This window comes from Hylobates moloch, unplaced genomic scaffold, assembly GCF_009828535.3.
Source record: "Hylobates moloch isolate HMO894 unplaced genomic scaffold, HMol_V3 SCAFFOLD_6, whole genome shotgun sequence".
Lineage (NCBI taxonomy): Eukaryota > Metazoa > Chordata > Mammalia > Primates > Hylobatidae > Hylobates > Hylobates moloch.
Genome location: NW_026652281.1, coordinates 44,906,847 through 44,907,265, shown reverse-complemented (window position 1 = coordinate 44,907,265; position 419 = coordinate 44,906,847).

Sequence of the window (419 nt, the reverse complement as noted above, 5' to 3'; positions counted from 1 at the left end):
AGACTCCGTCTCAAAAAAAAAAAAAAAAAAAAAAAAAAAATATATATATATATATATATAAATCAGATTAAGAAGGACTGGTTTCTCTATCTTGTTTTGTACAAGAGGAATTTTTTTTTTCCTAAAGGGAATACAATGGATTTTTATCAATATTGGCCTAGATTCTAAGGGTTGCTAGCCTCTGTCCATTAGCAAGACAAGTGGAAGATAATAGGTCCTATTATTTTAATCTCCCCTTTTCCCCATCCCAAACTATCCTCTGAATCCAATTTTATTTATAAATAGTATAAATTGCTTCTCATTGTCTTCAAGTAAGTGCAAGATGTTTAAGATGCATGAATAAGCCCTTTTGAGTTAAGTGATTCTATCTCCTGTTACTGCCTCCCCTCCCCATCATGTTCAGCCGTCAATCATTTTAT